Below are 22,127 nucleotides of genomic sequence, written 5' to 3' on the forward strand. Positions count from 1 at the left end.
TTTGGGGGGGGGGGGGATGGGTTCGAAATTCAGTATATAGAAAGAATGAGCATACATACCTTAAAAAGTTTTGATTACATGTTTCGATTTTCTCCTAAATACAAATTAAACTAAAGATGCTGAAAATTTTCAAATATATATATTCTACATCATGAAATTTAGAAACCCTGAAATATACATGTATATGGACTATTACACGACATGCTATTCATTAAAAATATCTAAAGCTTCAACATATTTGATCAATACGTCAATTCTTGGAATTCTCATACCTCACTCAATTTCAAGCTTGGCGGACGGAGAAGCGACAATGCTAAACTCGATTTCTCCCGTCGGCCCATTATGATTATTTGCAGCTTCTTCTTCGTGGTTCTCCTTTTCATTCAAGTGGGTTCTTCTCGGCCAATACTTTCGAAATAGCTTATGGAGGCCTATTACTATCAGTATTAAGCTGGTGGCAAGTGTGATTTTAATTGAAATAGAGATATGGATTACTGATTGCTAGCTCGGCAAGTCCATTGCTCTGTAAAAAATTCAGGAATTATATATAGATAAAAATCACACAGGGAACATCGTAAAGGGGAAAAATAAAAATGTGTCTCTGTTATTTTCATAAATATAACTCAACTTATTAATGGTAGATCGTGAATTCATTATCACATAAGAAAAGACTAAACACAACCTTATTCACTAAGTATTGCTCACAAGATAATAACAAAGAATCAAGTATCGCTTCGAGGATATATAATGACATAAATTAACATGAATATGGACATGATATGGGAGGTGAGAAAATGTAATAAGTAAGATAAAAAAAATAAAAGGAAAGAGCATGCTTGCCTGAATGTGTACGGAAACAAGAAGATAGGTCTTCTGCCTTGAGTCTCTTTAGCATTTTATAGCCATGTAATTTTCTAAGGGTAAGAAAAGCAACTTTGCTGTTAAGGAATTTTAATTACAAGATTTTGCTTTAATTACAAGATTTTGCTGTTAAGAAATTCTAAGGGTAATTTTGGTCCATTGATGTGGAATCATTAAAAGTTAAGGAAATTTTTTATTTTTGCTGCAACGCAAAGGTCGAGTAAGGAAGAATATATCCAAAAAGGTGGTGACCAAGGGACAGGATTGTGGAGCAATTCTGAAAAATGAATGTTACTTAAAATATTCACCTGTTTGACCTCGTTCTTTAAAAAAATATATCTTTAAATAGTAATTAAATATCATTTAATCACATGTTTTTCAATAAAATAATATTATATATAAATTTAATTATTTTTTTATTTTTTAATTACACATTTCACGTCAATACACAATTTAAAGGTGCATTCTAGTAAAAATAATGTGACTATTATTAATGTTATAAAATATAACCATCAATATTATTGACCGCACGTGATATGCAAAAAGAATATGGATTTCTACAACTGTCAGTCAGAAAAAGGGCAGAAGGTCAAGTTTAAGTTAGTCACATCACAATGTGGGGCCCACTGTTTGATGATGATAAAATGTCTATCTTACGAATCATGCATGGCGGTTTCATATTCTCGTGCAATTGAAATCTTTTTGCTTTTTGCTTTTTTGCTTCAACTCATTGAGAAACAAATGATGACTCCATAAATTCCAAATGTTAATAATTACTTCGACAAGAAATAAATTCATGATTTTACTTTAATAATTTATTTTAATTACATATTTATTAAAAAATTTATTTTTAATCTCACATTTTTTTTTAATAAAATAATTTTACACCTAAATACAAAATCTTTCTATTGAGCACGCAATTTGGCCTTGCAATGAAGAAAATATAAGATTTTAAATTTTCTGTTGTAATCTAAAGTTAAAGAAGATGAAGAACAGACTTAGAAGTCCATTTGCAATCAAGATGGCCGACACAAAAAAAATCTTAATTCCTCCATTAAATATATTTAAGATGTGTAGTGTAAGGTTTTCTTTTAATTTGCATGCCCATAATATTGAGCCCTGTTTCAGCCACATTATGCCCCCGTTTGGTCTTCGTTAAATTTTATTTTGTTATGCGTTGATACGTTTGGCTGACCCATTGGGGCCCATGGGCCACCCAGGTCGAACCCCGTGGCACGGTAGCCGAGGCCCTTAGGCCGATGAAGATTGTTGAAAGGGATTTCTGAAAACACTTAGTGCAGTACTACTAGGGGGATCGAAATTCAGCATATAGAAAGAATGAGCATACATACCTTAAAAAAAGTTATGGGTTAATGTTTCGATTTTCTCTTAAGTACAAATTAAACTAAAAATGCTGAAAATTTCCAAATATACATGTTCTACATCATGAAATTCAGATACCCTGAAATATACATGTATATGGACTATTACACGGCATGCCAGTCATTGAGAATTTCTAAAGCTTCAACATATTTTATCAGTACGTTGATGGCATGGCGAATGGAGAGGCCACAATGCTAAGCTCTATTTCTCATGTCGGCCCAATATGATTATTTTCAGCTTCTTCTTCGTGGCTCTCCTCTTCATTCAAGTTGGTCCTTCTCTGTCGATATCTTCGAAACAACTTATGGAGGCATATTACTATTAATATTAAGCCGGTCGCAAGTGTGACTTTAATGGAGAGAGAGATATGGATGACTGGTCGCTGATTCGACAAGTCCATGGCTCTGTAAATAAGGAATTAGATATAGACAAAAATCATACGAGGAACATCGTAAAGGGAGAAATAAAAATTTGTCTCAGTTGTTTTCATAAATATAACTCGACTTATTAAATCGTTAATGGTAGATCGTGAATTCATTATCACATAAGAAAAGGCTAAACACAACCTTATTCACTAAGTATTGCTCACAAGATAATAACAAAGAATCAAGTATCGCTTCGAGGATATATAATTACATAAATTAGCATGAATATGGACAGGATATGGGAGGGGAGAAAATGTAATGAAAAATTAGCGTAATGAATAAAAATTATAAGACCATAAAAAATAGGAGGAAGGAGCTTGCTCGCCTGAGTGTTGAGGAAAAGCACTACGACCGTATGAATGAAGAAACACTGTTTATATAAGGTCAAAAATATTTGGGTTCGGGATTTGGATTCCCCATCTTAAAGGGAAGGGGAAATTAGTGATGAGAAAGAACAAAATTCCCAAAAGATATTCATTCTTTTGGTGGAGAAAAAATGGATTTACAAAAAGGATTTATTCTTTGGGTGGTTTAGTGTCCATAATTTACAAAAGAATGTTATTCTAAGTTTAAAAGATAGCAACATCTAAGTGTGGTGAAGCTTCTTCCAATTATAGACTTCTACAGTAAATGAAAACATGCAGGGTCTCTTTGTTTACTGTCTGTATTTGAAGACGATTATTTGCTCAATTGCCTCTATCTCATTCATTTTCCTTCTCCACTTTTATTCATTCCTAGTTATAGTTAAACATGCATTGCATGTTATTCTGAAATGTTTTATGGGTGCTATAAAAATAATTGTAAGATGTGATAATATAAAAAATAATTAATACGAATTGTTTATGTGGAATAGGGATGAATATGGTTTGGTTCAATTTGATTCTTTTTAGAATTGAACCAAACCCAAATTTTTCGAGTATTTAGTAAATGAAACCGTCAAATCCTAATTTAATTATGGAATATTTCAGATTCGATAAGTTAGAACAAGTTAGCACAAGTTCTAAAGTGGTGTCTAAGCACAAGTTCTACTAGCACAAGATAGCAACACTATACACTTCAAGTTAAATTAGAACAAGTTAGCGCAAGTTCTGAAGTGCACAAGCAAGTTCTAACTTGTACTTAGTGTCACTACCTACTAGCACAAGATAGCGACACTATACACTACAAGTTAAAATGAGATTTAGAAACTTTTAGTACTTTAACGACTTTTGAATGGTAACTTTTAAAACATTCAAATCATTTTTTCAGGTTTTTCTTTATTTTAATTTTTCAATTTCGTTTTTGTTTTAATATGGACTCTTTCAGCCAGTCTTTTTAACTCTCTTCTCAAATTTTTTTATTATTTTAATAGTCAGTGTACTATTACACAAATCATTTATTTTTCTCTAATAGTTTAAGGACACATTTGGTGTAACTTTTGTTTTCACTTTTACTTCTTATAAAAGAGCTTTTAGAGGAAGTTACCATAAGAAGTGCTTTTAGAGAAAGTTATATTGAACTAACTTCCTCTAAAAGTTTTTTAACAACCAAAAGTACTTTAACAAACTTAGTCAAAATGGTGCAAAAGTAACTTTTGGCTCTCAAAAGCTCATTTTAACTTTTCAAAAGCAATGGTATTTGGTATTGTGATTTTTCAAATTTTAAAATTACATTATATTCGGTTGTTATTATTGGAAAAATTGATTTTGAGCGAGCAACTTTGAGCTCATATTAGAGTGGGACTCATACACTGAAATTAAGGAGACTAAGCATATTCAAATTTCAATCCCAAGATAATTAACATGACATTTATTTGTAAAAAATTATTAAGTTTTGATTGAAATATTTCGATTCAAAGTTTCTTGCTTGGAATTTTAAGTAGTGAGAATTTGATTGAATTACTAACTTTTGTCACACGTAGGAATGCACATGTGCAATAAAACTAAATGGTGAAAGTCGATTATATAAATGTTGTAGTAAAGAAAAGTGTTGTTGCATAAAAAAAAACAAAAACAAAAGAATACACACATGAATTAATCATAATCAAAGAAACTTGAGTTTTTTGTTTTAATAAATGGATAGTTCAGTCTAATTTTGAGAGATTAAATACACAGTTATTGAATTACTAACTTTTGTCACACGTAGGAATGCACATGTGCAATAAAACTAAATGGTGAAAGTCGATTATATAAATGTTGTAATAAAGAAAAGTGTTGTTGCATAAAAAAAAACAAAAACAAAAGAATACACACATGAATTAATCATAATCAAAGAAACTTGAGTTTTTTGTTTTAATAAATGGATAGTTCAGTCTAATTTTGAGAGATTAAATACACAGTTAAAAAGAATCTATTGTCAACACGGGCCGAAAATAATCTTAACCTTCTTCTTTATGAAATTCATTGGCTTATCATTTACTAATATTCGCTCTGGCACATGGATATGATAGTAGTATTACTTTTTAGTTTTTGTATGTAAAGAAGCTTCATCATGATACAAATGTCACACATAACTGAATTTATTTCTTGACAAAGTAACTACTGGAATTTGAAATTTATGGAGTCATGATTTGATTCAATAATGTAAAGCGAAACCAAAAAGATGTTAATTGAATTGTTGAGAAAAAGTTATTAATTTAACATGTGGGCCTTCATATATAATTAATTGTATATAAGGCTATGTTAAAGTTAAGTCCAAAATTTAAGGTAATTTAATAAAGAATGGAAAAAACACATAATTACTAAACTATAAGAATCACATTTCATAATAGACAATTTTATAAAATAGTTTCAAAAATCAGGTGGTAATGCAAAATAATATTATATAATAATATACAAACATGCTCACTCTATTTACATCCACAAATTCATTCACCATATATCCATCTCACGGTAATCCCACCAACCCCATTTTCTTCCAAATTGAAATCTGCACCCACTTTCTCTTTCACAATTTTTCACCATTTGCATGTTCAAAAATATTGTACAAATAAATTAATTCATATGCATGTAGAGCGCTCTAAAGAACAAGTTGAATAAGGAAAGAATTTATAAACAGTTATCTTATTTCTAGTTATTGTAAACAGTTTCTTATTTCTAGTTATTTTAATTTCAAGTTTTTGGCATAACTCGCCTTTTGACCTCCCAGTACAAAAAATATGATCGTTGGCGGTTTGAATTTTGGTGATATTTTGAAGTGTTTCACTCTCTTATGGCTTGGGTTTTTGCACCTTTCGTGAATGGTGATTATACTTGTACATATATGAGTGGTTTTCACGTTGAAAAATATATCACAAACATCAAATTCATTCATCAACAATCAAAATCAAATATTAAACCAGTTTTTTACAATTTTGTTCTTTAGTTCATTTTTCCAAGTTTTGATTGCTTGATTCATACTTAGATTAAGGTTTGTTTACTCCTACAAACTGTTTATCATTGAAATCTTCAAGCACTTTTCCTGGTGGCGGCAAATATCGTTTGAAGACAGCGATTCATAATCATGTTCAAACCTTCAATTTTGACAATTTCTTGTTGTTGGTTTTATTTTCTTTCTTCATCAATTTTGTTCAACACATCAAGAATGACATCCTCTTAGGTGGAAGGAATTTGAACAGTAAGAGGATGGATGTGTTTAAAATCAATGGAATATATTGCTTCCATGTGGAAGAGTGTCAAACTTATTGTTAACCATGATGTACATGTAACACATTTGTTTCATCTTTTCACTACTATATAAAAAGGGCAATGTTTCACTACTATAGAAAGAACAGTAGATTCTTCCATTTTGTCTCACTGTAGCTTTTTTTTTTATTGAGAGGAAGCAACGACGTCGTTTATCTTACGTGTTTGATACAGTGACTTTGTTGCTTTTCCTCAATTTACGTGGCATGGAGGATTATGTCATAGAGCCCTATTTAATTTTTCTCCATTTTTACACGATACAGCCATGCCTCTTTATTTCTCCACACTAATTCAAGAGTAAAAGTGTGAATTCCATAAATATATGATTGAAAATATGTTTAAAGAAAAATAAATTTTAAAAAATGAAGACCGAATATGTTAACAAATGAATATATTTATTTTTCGAAAAATAAGTTTTTTATTACCATTTCATTTTTATCGTGAAATGATTCTTTAATATGTTATATTGTGCTTCGAAATTACATAATCTATCAAATATAATTTTTAAAATTAATTTTTATAAAGTAATATGTTTTTATGATTTTTTTTTTTTTTGTACAGTAATTTTTTTAGTAAAGTAAATGGAGGCTCGTGTTGAGGCCTCCGTTATTACGAAGGCCTCCAGAATTCTGGAGGCCATGAGGCCTCCATAATTAACATGGAGGCCTCCATGTTGAGCCTCAATAACATTTTATTTTTTTAAATTAATAAAAATTTAATTATTTTATATTTTTTAGTACTATTATATTTCACTTTAAAAAAAATCATAAAAATATATTACTTTATAAAAATTAATCTTAAAAATTATATTTGATAGATTATGTAATTTTGAAGCACAAGCTAACATATATTAAGATTAGAATCATTTCATGATAAAAATGAAATGGTAATAGAAACTCATTTCTCGAAAAATAAATATATTATTTTGTTAACATGTTTGGTCTTCATTTTTTAAAATTTATTTTTCTTCAAACATATTTTCAATCAGATATTTATGAAATTCACACTTTTGCTCTTGAATTAACCCCCTCAATAAATTATTATTTAAACGGTTCGTAAACATTTTGATTGATATTATTTTTTGGTCATTCAAATAGTTTTTATATACCTTTTACGTACATATATAAAAATAATGTTTTTATTTAAACTTACTTATGTGTTCAAAAATAAACTTTCTCAAGCACGAGCCTTCGTAATTATGGAGGCCAACACATAATTAACATGGAGCCTCCATAATATTTTATTTTTTAAAATTAATAAAAATTTAATTATTTTATATTTTTTAGTACTGTTATATTTCACCTTCAAAAAAAAAATCATAAAAATATATTACTTTATAAAAATTAATTTTAAAAATTATATTTGATAAATTATGTAATTCCATGCATCCTGCGTTAATATAATGAACTAAATAATCAGATTTTACCAAATACTTCAAATCTTCAACCAATGTTGAAAAATCTACAATTTTGACGCTAATAAAAATACAATAAATACAAAACTCGTGCAACGCACGTGTCAAAGACTAGTATTAATTCTTAGTTTGAATAACCTCCTTTCGAACGTAAATCTTAGTTAATAGCAAATTGCAACATTTAGTATCAAGTACAATAACTTACTTTTAGAAATTGCAGTGGTAGAATATCAAAACAAACAAAAGAATTTGAGAAGACTTAGGGTCTGTTCTCTTTGTTGTTTTCATACCATTTTCAGTTTTTAATTTTTGAAAACACTGAAAACACGTTTACTTACCTATTTTCAGAAATGAATTTTCGAAAACGCGGAAAAAAATTACAAAGAAAACGCAAAACGGCCTTTTAATCGTTTTGGCTGTTTTTAGTAGAAATCAAGCCAAAACTTCAAAATGCGGAAAACGCGGTGTTTTTTCAAATAACAGGATAGCTCAGTTGGTTGAATCACGAATATTCTTAAGGCCAAGAGTTCAATTCTGTTTCACCGCAATTTAGTACAAAGGAATTTTCTTTTTATATGCACAGTACAAGAAATTTGAATTAAATTTCGCGTTTTTTTCTTATCAATAACCAAATAGCTCGGTTGGTAGAGTCTTGGATTTTGAGATGGTCATGAGTTCGATTCCACTAGTCTACTTTCAATACAAAGGGATTTTTTTTTTTTAATTTTATTATTTTTAGTGCACAATATAAAAATCTTTCAAATAAATAGGTAGACGGCCAAGATTCGAAACCTGGTTACCAACATGGACTTTTAATGCCTTAACCACCATGGCAATTGCTTTTACTTTGTTGTATAAGTAAATAAACTATATATATATATATATATATATATATTGAATTATTGCTTTTACAATTTTTCAAAACTAGAAAGTAAACTCGTTTTTTAATTTTCTATTTTTGAAAACAATTTTTCAAAATAACTAAAAGAAGACGTTTTCAACAATCTTAAAATAGACACTCAAAACACAAAATTCAAAATAAATTCAAAACTCGAAACTAAAATCTAAAATACAAAGAGAACAGCCCCTTAATGATTGTTGGTTGGGCGAGTCCATGGCTCTGTACACATTAGTGAGTAATTGAAAAATTAAGAATTATATACAAAAATCACACAGGGAAGATAGTAAAGAGAAAAATATAAAATTTTCTCAATTCTTTCATAAATATAACTCGACTTATTAATTACAAAACATTCATGTACTTGTTTCAACACATACATGAATGAAGCTGAATAGAATAAGGATTTTTAGTATTAGATTGAGAGTTAACATGAGAGGAGTGATGTTTATGATTGCGAATCAAATTCGGTAAAACTCTATCTAAACATACAAAGACTGTCATTCAATTTTGCTACAAATCTGCAAGTAGACCATAACGGGGAATAAATAAGTGTTAGAAACAAATTAAACTAAGCATTATTTCTGAATAAATTGAAAGATTAAGTTTCTATAAGAGGTAAACTAAACTAAGGATAATTGGTTGGAAACAGAGTTCATTTTACATAATTGGATTACAATCTACTCAATTAATGGGATGAGAGGAAATTAATAAAAAAAACATTAGCTAAGGGACCAAATTTAATCATCCTTGATTAAAGTTGAAGATGGGCAAAGGGAGGCAGGAGAGACCAGAAATGTTGGTTGCTCAATCATTGGCCATGGTCCTGCAACCAAATCTTAATTCCAGTTAAATATAGATCATCCAAAAATCAACAAGAAAATGATAACTTAAGATATAAGAAATTGGAGGCTATAACATGTTTATGGGCCTTGATTAATGGATTAATAATACAGCATCTGGAATCAATTTAACAAGAAGAATTCTTCAACTCTTGAATTCATCTTATTGCTCGACTGATCTCTAGCTTTTTCTTCCTATACGATCAAGAAATCCGGGTTAATGCCAAACTCAAGAGAGAATTCTACGTTTTTTCCGAAAAATCTCTGGTTCCACCTTTTTGATCTCCTAGGCTTATTGTATTTATAGATTAACTCAAAATCAAACAACTCAAGCCCCAACATACCCATAACATCCTTAAAATCACGTTTTTCAAAATTTGGAGTCGTCTTTGCATTAAGGAGCCATACGTACACATATCAATTAAATATTAACAGGAAGTGTTTAGTTTCATATTCCAAGACACTAGAAGTTTTCTCCAGTCCAAGGTCGATTCCATTAGTTTGATAAAGAAAATGTATTTTACAATAGTACAAAATATAGTAAGCTAGGTTATTAGCACAAAACATCCCAATGTTTGAAGTTTATTGTACAAAACGTTCCCAATTTTCATTTTCACTTCTATTTACATCTTTCATTACGGAAATCATCATTTTTATCTATTTTCAACAAATTGCTCAATTAAAAGTTTTGAAATGACGAATATATCATCTTTTTTAAAATAAAAATAAAAGAAAAAATAAATAAATAACTAATTCCAATCATAGTCTTAAAAAAATAAATTACAAATGAGTCTCAAATACATAATTAAAAATCAAAATGATGATTTTCACAATAAAATGTGTAAATAGGAATGAAAATGCAAAGAAATGCAAGGTTTGGGGGGCAATAGTAAATAATTCTATTCAATGACGCTGCAGTTTTATTTTGACACGCCATCTCAAGATTTTGACACGCCATTTTAATGATTTATCCATTTTCATACACTACTTCGTTTTCAATTGATTACAGGCAATACTATTATATTGTATAATAAAAGAAATTGGAGAGAAAAATAGAAATAATTTATTATGAAGCTATTAAATTATAATAAATGAAAATGATTTAAACAAATATTTAATTTAAATTTAACGATTGTCGTTCTATCATGAAGAATGTATAAAGATTATTTTATTAAATTAAATGAAACAAATAAAATAAAGGAAAGTTACAAAAATTAAATAAATAATATATAAATATTTTATAAACAAATAAAATAAGAAAAGTTACAAAAGTTAAATATAATATTTTTATTAATTAAAATTGAAAAAAATAATTTTTTTATACCAACAAAATTATCCCTCCATAAAAAATAAAATTAAAAAGAAAAAGAAAAAGAAAAACTCTCCGTGGACGGAGAGAATCTCTCCTTTGAAAAGGAGAGTAAAAGCAGTTGACTTTTCATCAGAAGAGAGAACTCTCGTTTTATGGAATGAAACCACTCTGTACACAGAGTGATTCTTTATTTCTAAAATGTAAAAAGTTGTTTATAACTAAAAAGATCATTTCAAGTTATTTAAAAGTAAAACGAACTTATAATTGTAAAAGTTACTTATGAGTAAAAAAATATTAACTTCAAATTTTTTAAATATAAATATTTAGATATATTTAGTTTTTTAAATTAAATATTAAGAAAAAGTTACACTATCTGTAACTTAAAAAGTTACTTATAAGTAAAAAATCACATAAAGATATTTAAAAATAAAATAAAAAATTTATAATTATAAAAGCTACTTACAGGTAAAAAAATATTAGATTCTACATTTTTAAGTAAATATTTAGATATATTTAATTTTTTTAAATTAACTATTAATAAATAAATAAAAAAGAAGGTGACCCCGTGCACTCCCACGATCATGGAGTGATATCACTCCATGCAAGTTTTCTTTTTCTTTTTTGTTTGTTTTTATTTTTTTATAGTAATTTTTTATTAATTGTTAATTAAAAAAATTAAATATATCTAAATATTTACTTAAAAATGTTGAAGCTAATATTTTTTATATATCTATAAGTAGTTTTTACACTTATAAGTTTCTTTTTATTACTTTTAAATAACTTGATGTGATTTTTTACTTATATATAACTTTTTACGTTCTAGATAGTGTAACTTTTTATTAATATTTAATTTATAAAACTAAATATATCTAAATATTTATACTTAAAATAAAATTAAGTTAATATTCATTTACTTATAATTAGCTTTTGCAACTATAAGATTAGGAGGGATTAATATTTTTTGAAAAAATTAAGTTCAATCGTAAATAAAGAGAAAAGAATTCATACAAATTTTAAATAGAAAAAAATTATCTATATATTTAGTTTTTTAAATTAAATATTACACTATTTAGAACATAAAAAGTTACTTATAAATAGAAAATCACATCAAGTTATTTAAAAGTAATAAAAAAACTTATAAGGGTAAAGCTACTTATAGATTAAAAAATATATATATATTAACTTCAATATTTTTAAGTAAATATTTAGATATATTTATTTTTTTAAATTAACTATTAATAAAAAATTACTATAATTTGAAAAGAAAAAAAGAGGTAACTGTGTGAAAGGAGAATTTTTTTCTATTTAAATTTTTTTCAATATTAATTTTTTTCCTCATCTTGAAAGAGAGAATGTGAAGTTTATTGTTAATTTTTATCACATTGGTTTTCACATTAAATTTGTTTTAAACTATTTGGTCTTTGAATTTGACACATAATACTTTTTTACCATTTTCTCACGCTATCAACTATCAACCATATCCAATAATTTTATTAGTAGCAATATTTTTTAATAATGTTTTTGTCACACTGTAGCTTTTTTTTAATCGGTGGAACAGAAACGACGTTGTTTTCTATTTTACCTGCAACTTACATACTTTGAATCTGACACACAGTACTATTTCTCCATTTTCTCAGGTTATTAATTATCAACTATATCCTATAATATTATTAGTAATAATATTTTTAAAATAATTTTTACGTAAAAGTTATTCTTTATTTCTAAAATGTAAAAAGTTATTTATAACTAAAAAGATCACTTCAAATTATTTAAAAGTAAAACAAACTTATAATTATAAAAACTACTTATGAGTAAACAAATATTAACTTAAAATTTTTTAAGTATAATTATTTAGATATATTTAGTTTTTTTAAATTAAATATTAATAAAAAGATTACACAATCTAGAATGTAAAAAATTACTTATAAGTAAAAAAAGCACTTCAAGTTATTTAAAAATAATAGAAAAAACTTATAATTATAAAAACTATATATAGGTAAAAAAATTAACTTCAACATTAGATATATTTATTTTTTAAATTAACTATTAATAAAAAATTACTATAATTTTTTGAAAAAGAAGGTAAGTCCGTGCATGGGTGAATTTCACCGTGCACAGAGTGGTCATGGAGTGATAACACTCCATGCAAGTTTTCATATTTTTTTGCTTTGTATTTTTGTCTTTTTTAATAGTAAGTTTTTATTAATATTTAATTTAAAAAAATTAAATATATCTAAATTTTTATTTAAAAATATTGAAGTTAATATTTTTTTATTAATAAGTAACTTTTATAATTATAAGTTTTTTTATTACTTTTAAATGACTCGAAGTAATTTTTTTACTTATAAGTAACTTTTTACATTAAATTAAATTTTAATAACAAGATATTTGTAAGTGATTAAATAAAAAAATCATTTTAAGTCATTTAAAAGTAATAAAAGTACTTATATTTGTAAAAGCTACTTATTTATAAATAAAAAATATTAACTTCAAAATATTTAGATGTATATATTTTTTAAAATTAAATATTTATTAATAAAAAAATTTACTATAATAAAAAAAAAAAAATTTTATCAACAAAGAACTAGCTATTTTGGAAGGCTGATGATTTTTGTCAAACTGGCTATGAAGAGAAAGAAGGTAGAGATGACGAGAAGAAGGATCCATCGCGGCCGTTCGCTTCTGTTGGTCGAAAGGTAAAACCCTTCCTTGTTTGGGTGGAGGCATTTTGAGTCATAAATCAATGAATATATCATAAGTTTTAATCTGCAATTTTTGGCTATTGGCGTCGTTCCGGTGTTGAGGTCCCATTTATTGCTTCGTTTGGGAAAGAAGTTGTAGCACAACCATCTCTTTTGGCACCCATCCTCGTATGCACCAACATATCTATTACACCCCTGCTTATCTTTTTCTTGTTATTTTCTCCTTTTTTTTTTTTTTTTTTTTTTTTTTTTTTTTTTTTTTTTTTTTTTTTTTTTTTTCCTTTTTTTTTTTTTTTTTTTTTTTCCTTTTTTTTTCTTTTTTTGGTTTCATCTACACACGACCATAGTTTCCTGTATAAGGATTATTTTAGCAGCATAGTCAAGTCATATCAATAGCCCTCATTTTTTTTTCCCTCATTTGGGGATTGATATATAGGTAAGTGGGTTTTTAGTTTGGGATTTCCATGTGATGATTTTCATTATTTTCTTGTTCCTTAAGAAAAATTTAATCTTGAATATGGTTCTTATTTGGTGTTTTTTTATGGTCAAGATTCCCTTTTTTCCCCCCATGTTACACTTCATAGATTTTGAATTTTTAAGAAGAGGTAGACGTTGATTTCGAGAAGACAGTGACGTTGGGCTTCCAAACTATATAGATTAATTATGTTGTTTTCCTTAGGTGAGATTATTGCTAACCCCTCTATTATTGAGAGATTTTGCCACTTCAGCTTAAATATCTTTGTTCGATAGGTGTTGGCAAGAATTTCTGGTTATAAATATGTTGTTGGTGTATTCTTTTTTCAAGTTTCCTCAAGGTTTTTGTTGAATTATGAGGTAAGGCTGAATTTTGGTTGTGGTATAAATTCCTTGCCACGTTCATGGGATCCTTGAAGTATGCTACATGGGTTATGTCAATATAGATGACTAATATGATTTATGAGTTCAGATATATGCCCTTTTGAAGTAATGACTTGTTATAACATGGAATATAAGTGGACGGACTAGCAAAAAGAAAATGACAAGGGAAGAATAGTTTGTTTTCATATAAGAGATTTGATGCACAATTTGAGAATAAAATAATTGTCAATACTTATTTGGAATGGTTTAAAAATCAAATAAGATACTCCACCTGTATGAATACTGTTTTGGATAGAAGCCTGTAGAGTTTGACATTGCGGTTAGAGGTAATGTTATTTTTATCTTTTGTTAGAATTTCCCGATTACCACTTTATGGGTTCAAAATTAGAAGGCTTTCCTTGAGTAAAAATGAAGGTGTTTCAGTTGATGGCAATTCTGGAAGGAATAAGGAGAAATCATTGTTGGACCTGCTTTGGTTATTGAAGCTTGGCTTTTGGTTGCCATTTTTGTATGTGTATTTATTATTTATCACCTTCTCCAACAAAGCCATAATTCTTACTATCAGTGCTTGATTTTATATTGATCTTTATATACATAGATTTTTTTATTTTTGTTTGTGTAGAAATTCATTCGCCAAGATAGTCAATTCTTGAACTGGAATGGTAGATCGATAAGTAGAAATTCTGGGTATCCAAATTGAGATTTTTGGTGAAAATCTTGGTTCTTATAGGAATCAAATTTTGATTATGTTTTTCTTGGTGGGTTTGTGGTTTATGATGATCAAGATTATTGAGATTTTTATTGTATTTTATTTTATTTTATTTTATTTTACAGGTTTTGGATTTTCAATTTTGGGAAGTTGATAGTAGATGTTGAATTGGATAGGTGGAACATCTAAATTATATGGATAATTTATGATGTTATCAGGTTAGGATTTGCTTTCTGTTATTTTAACATAATTAATGTATAGATTGTATTATTTCTGGAATTTGACTATTGAGACATTTTTCATAGTTTCTCATCAATTCTTTCAGGCTAAAATTGTTGTTTAAATGATTATTTATGATATTAAATAGTAAAACCCATTATTAATTTATGGTCTCTCATTTGGTTCCTTCTGGTTTTCTGTTATTTTACATTAGTTGATCTAAACTTATGTCCATAAAATAAATTAGCAACGTGGTGATGAGATACATCTAACCACATTTAGGGAAAGAAGGCTACCATGCTTGAGATAATCTTTAATAAAAAAGATTTGATAAGAAATGGAACATTTAAAGCTTTTGAAATCCATAAATGAAGCATATGAAAGCAATGGAATTGCAGTGGGAGTTGAAGAAAGAAAATTTATAATTGAATCATCATAGGCAAATAAAAAATAAGATTTTGAGCATTCTTACTATACTAACAAATCCCATGCACAAGAAATAGATTTAACACTATGGTCAAGTAATTAAGTATGCACTAAGTTTAGATTAAAATATTAGAAGTGTTCTGTTAGAAGATGACTTTTGAAATAATTGTAAATATGAACAAAAATTCAGTTGAATAAATGAGTCATGAGAAATAGTTTGAAGATCAATTTCATTCTCGTGACAAGCATATGATGCATCATAAGAAATTTTTGAAAGGTATGTTGACAACTGTAAAATCAAGTTATGAAAATGTCCACCATCTTCTATATATCGATCTGATTGTCAATTTATCAAAAAAGTATCAAAGATCTAGATATGGCTTGTTTATATAGGGCCTCGAAAGGCGAATTATGAAACAACCTAATTGACTAGGAGTACCTAATTAGGAACTAACTTTACCAGTTTATATAATCCGTCCCTTATGTGATTGCTTCTCATTCCCTGTCAAGTTATTTGATAAATAAGGACATTTAAATTAAGATTGTTTAGATATCATATTACAAAATATTTTAGGGGGTTTAATTGAAATTTTTTAACAAAGACATTTATGGAAGTTCAATTGAGAAACTAACTTTCTGGTCTTTGTATGTCTATATATCATTCAGGGGATTTAATTAACATACCAACTTTCTCACCCTTGTTATTTAGTTTTTATAAACTTCTTCAATAATATCTTAAATCCGTAATGTTATTTTTTTTCTTCTTTTTTATGTTTTTATTTTGATTCTTTTTTTATTCAACATTATAGATTTCCATCAGCTCCTGTATTTCGGATTCAGCAATACTTCTTCATCACTTTCCTATTTTAGGTGGTCTGGATTTTGTAAGTATATATTAAAACATAAAATTTACTCGCCAAATTGTTGTTGAACTAGGAAGCACTTAGATTTATGTGATCCCTGGTAATGAATTTTAGTTATGCGGTCTTACAATTTCCTATCTATTTTTGGGAAAGCAAGTTTTCAGTAAGATCAAGTTGGAATATCATTCTTTTGCAAGTTTTGGTGTTAGATTGTGAATTTAGCTTGAATTGTTTAAGTTATTATCATTTGCATTGAAATGTTGTTTATCTCTTTAATTCTTGAGAATTTCTATTCGAATTATTTCGTTTCATTTGCTGGGTCTTATACTGTGGACTCTCTATGTATTCAATCATTCTAGCACTTTTGAGCGGTCAAGCATAAATCTATATACTGAGGATTCTCTTTCTGAATGCACAACTCCTTTTGTTAACCTAAGATGGTGAAGTAATTTTGATATATTCCTCCACATTCCATTTTTGGGTGTTAAACGAGTACTCATCTCTGTTACAATAAATTCAAGTATCTTGATGTTGCTGGCCAGAAGAATTCCTAACTTTACATCTTCAATGGTGTGGCTTAGTTCTTTGGGTTGTTGGTATGGTCTATATATTTCATTCAACTTCAAAACTTTGCATTTTACTCTAAAATGTTTAGTATTCTGCTCGTTCATATACTCAACATATATTGCAGGGAAATGGAAACTCAATTTATTGATCAGTTGACCATGTGTGGATGAGTTTCTAAAATCTGAGATTGTTATACACCGCCACAAAATCTGTCTATTGTTATTTTTTAGCATCTCTATGATTATTTGAAATATTAGAGTTTTATAAATGAAAGACATTTGCCTCTTTAGTTCCTTGAGAATAAAGGGCGTTGGGAGTAGCCATGGAATTTAAGGATTTCACTAGGGAAATAGTTTGTGTATATAACGTTTTCATCAGTATAAAGTTTTTGATGGGCCAACCAGTGCGTCAGATTAAGATATTGCAATGAATGATGTCAGCAGAAGTCCAGCAAAGACCTTAACCAGTGCTAAAGGTCCAAGCTTCACTGAGGGGATTTCTAAGTCATCATATGCCAAGTAAGCATCAGATTTGAAAAGCTCTTCTGTAAAGGTGAATTTTTTTTTTGCTCATTGATAGGGGGTCCAAATATGAAAAGATTTGTATTCTATTTAGATTTTTTCTTTGTTATCCCCATCTCTCTACGTGTTCCATTTGGATAGTTTCTGCCTATAAATTTATTTAACTTGTCTTTTCGTTTGCAGCTAAACCTCTTTCAACATAGGAAATCGTTGTCTTACATTGTAATTTGGCATGTGTTTTCATCTATAAGGTAGAGATTGGCCATTGACTATTTTTACAATTGTCTTTGGCTTTCATGAATTTTGTGGACATTTGTAACGAATTATGTAACTATCACGACAAACAATTCATTGTTGTATGAATTTTATATTCTCCTTAGTTCACATGTAAAAGATATATATAGCAAACATTGAGTTGAGAATATAATTTATGAAAATTTAATATATTTAACATACTAACTTTACTTAAAGAATAACCTAGCCCGTGCAGACTAGTTTTTTAATAAAATAATATTACACTTCAATAAAAGTGGGAAAATTTATTTAGATATGCTGAATTCTTTCCTTTCCTTCTCTGTTTGAAGGTTCTTTTAAATTTAGACTTTTTGTAGTTTATAATTCCTTCTCCATTTTCTTCACAGCTTATGGCTTTCAACATTTTTTATGCCGAAATATACAAAACTAAACATGCCGAAAATTTCCAAATACGTTCTGCATCATGAAATTCAGATAAGCGAAAAGCATTTATACAGATCATTGCACGACACGCTACTGTAGATGTCTAAAACTCATCTTCACTATACTTCAACAACTTGGAATTCTCAAGCCTAAATATCAAGCGTGGTAGCAGAGCCCTCAATGTCATTGTCTAAAACTCATCTTCACTATGCCTCTACTTAAAAGTGAATTTTTTAGTTTAGCCAAACATGCTCCAAGTCCAAAGTATCTCAACTCTAAATCTGTTCTGAATGCCAGGGTGAAGAAGGCTCTGCCTGAGAAATATCAAAATATGACGGAAATATCCATGGCAACAGCCCTGATCTCAGCCACAGTAGCCACACTAACATGCTATCCTTTGGACACAGTTGGGCAACAAATGCAAATGAAGGGTATTCCATACAGGACAATTTTGGATGCCATTCCAGTTATTATAATACTAAGCCCATTAACTATTTCATCAATTTCACGTTTCTCGGAGTAGAACCGGAAGAAGTCGAAAATGGTAAACTGAAGGTACGAAAATAGACAATTACATAATTCAGTTTCAGGATAATAGAGCAATGAATGAAAAATATCTCATAAGTGAGAAATTTTACTTAAACACGAGCACCTACACCAGTTTACAGAATACCTCAATAAACACTCAATAATTACTTAACAACTTGGAATTCTCAAGCCTCAATATTCTGCGTGGTGGACAGAGAGCCCTCCATGTCAATCTTGATTTTTTCTTGCCCATTTCCATGATTTGCAGCTTCTTGGTGACTCTCCCCTTCATTCAACCTTTGAAACAGCATTAGGAGGCCTATTACCATTACCGCTAAGCTGGTTGCAACAGTGATTTTAATTGAGAGGGAAAGATGGATGATCAGTTTCTGGTTGGGACGGTCCATGGCTCTGTACATATTAGCCAACAATCATGTATATGTTCTGGTACAAACTTGAAAGATTAAGCTCTGAATAAATTAAAAGATCTAGGTAAAAAGGGTACCTGGGACTAGATGGATATACACATTCAGAAACCGCAGCTGTAAATTAAAGAAAAGTTAGCATCATTCAAGATATTATTCTGCCTTTGGGTGTAAGGGGAGGCTTACAAGGTGGGTCTTGAGCTAGAGTGGCAGTGTTTGAGAAGCTACAGCTCCCCTGAACCTGTCCGTTACTTTTGTAATAGGCTGTTCACAGCAAAATTGCAGTGATCCTTCACAGTAATTGGTTGAAAACAAGGGCCGTTTCGCATAATAGGTGCACAATCCGCTCCAGCTCCACAGGCATAGTCAATGTTCTTCTGGTAAATCGCATCGCTCAATCCATCGTTACAAATGCAATAATCTTCAGCATCTGCAAAAGCCCATATCAAAAAAATAAAAAATAATAAATAAAATAAAACTGCAATGAACATAGGTACATAATTAGATTACAATCTGATTAACATGAACAGAGTCAGGGGATGGGAGAAAGTGTGATTAACATAGGAGACACCTGAAACTCCAGCGATGGAGAAGAAAAGCACTAAAGCTGCTATGAAAACAGACATGATTATTTCAAGATTCTTAACTAACTGTGAGAGAGCTAAAGATTTTAGAGCAATGCGGATGAGCAATAAAACTAAATGGTGGAGACTGGAATGAATATATAGAAACTAATTTCATACTTTGGAGTGGGAAACAGGAGCAATCCGAGACCAGTTTACATAATTAGATTACGATCTACTCAGTTGATTAACATGAGATGGGAGAAATGTAAACCATAACTGATGGACTAAAAGAATACGTGTTGCAAAAGACGAGAGATTGCTTGCCTGAATGTATACCGATGATGGCCAAGGAAAGCACTAAAACTGCAGCTTCGAGAAGAGACATGATTAGCTCAATACCCAGAAAATGTTTTAAGGGATGAAAGAGTTTGTATCTCTCCCTGTCTATATAAACACCCACACACCCACGGCTGATGCCTCTCTAGGGTCCACCACTGGGAGATCCATGGGACAGATGTCTCTCATAGGCTAAATTCGTGTGATAAGCGGTGTCGTCACTTTGGTTTGAAATAATTTATGTTCCGCGTTTATTTCATTATAAGCTTATTATCATTAAAATTACCATTGTTATCATTAAAAAACTATCATATTTATGCATTAAATTATAAACCATTACATATATGTCACATAGGGCTACTACTGATTATCTTCACTATAAATAGCATTATTCTTCTTGAAAACATTCAATTTTAATCCATATTCAGTAAACTTATATATTTTAATAATTGATAATTAGACAATAAATTGAACTATTGACAACCTTATCAAATGAATTTAGGGAGTTTTTAATTAGTGTAAAATTATCTCTATATGGTATTTTTAAGAATAGAATTTGAATTTTTCTAATTGTTACTTCTTATTTTCAAAACAAAATAATCACTTTTTGTTACTCCAAAAAAAAAAAATAATAATAAGAAATAAATAAATAAAAGGGTGCTACCCATTTATCTCTGGAGACCTTGATGAGAGTTATCGGTGCAAAGAGAAGAATAGTCACTCGTCATTTTATAGATATGGTTAGGTTTCTTTTCGTTGTTTTATTGTTATTACTAATTTTCAAATGTATAAACATATTATTTATGACCTTTATGTATGAATATTAGTGTTGATTCTTGTAATTCTTATTTGAAAATTTTGATCTTGTTGTCGTACATGCTGAGTTTGAAGAATTTTAAACTAAATTAAAAATTTGAGTGATATTTTCTTGGAAATAATTTATATAACTCTTAAGTATGATACCTCAAACATCTGGACAGGCTAGAATTATATTCGTGTTTTTTTTTTTTTTTTTTTTTTTTTTTTTATAGAATTTATGTTACAATGTATTTCTGACCCAAAATTTCATCGCTACTTGAAAGTTTGACAATGTATTTCTGACCCAAATTTTCATCGCTACTTGAAAGTTTGAGTTATAAATAATTTAATTATAAATTATTCATAGTCGTTAGTAACTAAGAGATATGAATATCGTAATTAAGAATAGACCAACATTTATCATGTTTCTTCCTAATAAAGAAAGTACTTGATCTCATAAATTCATATGTGAAAATCTGAATGGAAACACGGTAATTATAATGATAATAAGCAAATAATGAAATAAACCTGGAATATAAAGGTTAATTGCACAAAACATTCCCACCTTTCTTGATATTTATGTTTGCGTGGACTAATAAGCTGGTTCACCTGGATTGTAATACGAGAAACATCCATACATGTTGGGCATTAAGGGTTTGTTTGAGCTGCTTTATTTTTTAAGAATAAATTTTGTAATTGTGAATTTTTGAAGAATGTGTGGTTAAAAAGTTGGAAAAAATTTTGAATTTATGGATAAAATTATTTTATTGAAAAAATGAGTAATAAGAAATAAGTTTGGAAAAAATAAATTATGCGTCAATTGGAGTTTTATGAGCAAGCTACCTTAAGCAAGTAACTAATTAGATTGTGCTTTTAAGGGCGTGTCTCAACAAGCCTTAGCTGACAAATTTCAAGGGAAGAGCTAGGAAAGGCTTGAAATAAATTTTTAAAAATGAAAATCACACAAGGGGCCAAATGTTGTATTTAAGGGCCTGTTTGTACCCCTTTAATATCAAAAAGTGTATTATGAAATAGTGATTGATGTCGAAATGTCTGGATAAAAAAGAAGATTTTTTTTATTTATGTTTAATATTATTTTAATGAAGAATGTATGGTTAAAAATGAGTACTGTAG

General features: G+C 28.7%; 1 long non-coding RNA gene and 1 pseudogene across 6 annotated transcripts; both read left to right on the forward strand.

Annotated features, from left to right (window-relative positions):
- The window catches only part of LOC111400087, a 61,255-nt pseudogene that overhangs the window by 8,312 nt on the left and 30,816 nt on the right, over nucleotides 1-22,127 (forward strand).
- Nucleotides 13,381-18,043, forward strand: LOC111399318. 6 transcript variants are annotated; one of them, XR_002703629.1, is made up of 4 exons: nucleotides 13,381-13,493; nucleotides 15,192-15,284; nucleotides 16,521-17,693; nucleotides 17,846-18,043. It is a non-coding gene; the product is annotated as an uncharacterized LOC111399318 (long non-coding RNA). The 6 variants fall into 6 exon arrangements; XR_002703630.1 differs by having other exon boundaries at nucleotides 16,521-17,659; XR_002703626.1 differs by having other exon boundaries at nucleotides 16,521-18,043.

This window comes from Olea europaea, chromosome 9 (genome assembly GCF_002742605.1).
Source record: "Olea europaea var. sylvestris chromosome 9, O_europaea_v1, whole genome shotgun sequence".
NCBI lineage: Eukaryota > Viridiplantae > Streptophyta > Magnoliopsida > Lamiales > Oleaceae > Olea > Olea europaea.